Genomic DNA, 1,132 nt, shown 5'->3' with positions numbered 1-1,132 from the left:
GGGGACAGCCTGGCACCCCCAGAGTCACCCCGGGGAGCGCGGGGTACATCCAGGGGGGACATCGCCACCCCCCAGGGGACAGCCTGGCACCCTCAAGGGACAGCCTGGTACCCCCAGAGTCACCCCAGGGACCGCCGGGTACATCCAGGAGGGACATCGCCACCCCTCAAGGGACAGCCTGGTACCCTCCAGGGACAGCCTGGCACCTCCCAGAGGGTCACCCCCCAGCCCGGGGACAAGGGAAGGACAGAGCAGGTCCCCAAATCCATCCCGGTGCCCCCACGCCCCCCCCTTACTAGCTGGACACAGACCACGGGGGCTCTGGGGACAGGGGGGGGTCCCGGGTGGGGACAGCGGTGACACGGGTGACAGGACACCCCGCGGGGCGCCCCCCACGCGTGTCGGGGGGTCCTCACCTTCCTCTTGCCCGCCGGGGGCCTCCGCCGTCGAGGGGGGGTCATGGGGGCTGCGCTGCGGAGAGAAAGGGGGCCGGGGGGTGACACGGGGGCTCCGCTGTCCCCAAGGTCCCCCCCCATTGTCCCCCGCGGTCCCCCCCAACCTCCGGCCGGAGCGGGGCTCGTGGGGGCTGTTCTGGGGACCGAGGGGGGCTCGGGGGGGGTGAGTCACGAGCTCCGGGGTCCCCCCCACCGTCCCCGGGTCCCCCCAACCTCCAGCCGCAGCATCCTGCCCCAATTCCCATTCCCAGACGCTCAAAACAGTGGGAAAAGGGGGAAACCCCCTCGGTCTGTTTTTTTCTGACCTGGGCGGACCCCCCCCGGCCCCCCCGAGCCCCCCCACCTCGCTCATGTCCTCCCGGGCCGCGGCCTCTCTCGCTTTGGGGGACCCGCGCCCCCCACCCCGCAACTTTTATAGGGGCGGGGCTGATTGACAGCCGAGCGCAGCCAATGGGGAGCGAGGGCGGGGCCGGGGACACGCCCTCCCCTTTCTTGGGGGGTGTCCCCCCCCCTCCAACCTCGACCCCTCGGGGGGACACGGGGGGACATCGCGGGGCTTTGGGGGCTTGGGTTGACACGGGGGGGGGGCATGGGGGGCTTAGGGGGACACGAGAGGATGTGGAGGGACAGGGGGGGCTTGGGGGGACACCGGGTGTCTGTCCCCTGCCTGTCCCTCG

This window comes from Lepidothrix coronata, unplaced genomic scaffold (assembly GCF_001604755.1).
Source record: "Lepidothrix coronata isolate B3197 unplaced genomic scaffold, Lepidothrix_coronata-1.0 Scaffold511, whole genome shotgun sequence".
NCBI classification, from domain to species: Eukaryota; Metazoa; Chordata; class Aves; order Passeriformes; family Pipridae; genus Lepidothrix; species Lepidothrix coronata.
The sequence above is the reverse complement of the archived record's forward strand: the minus strand, read 5'-3'. Positions refer to the sequence as shown.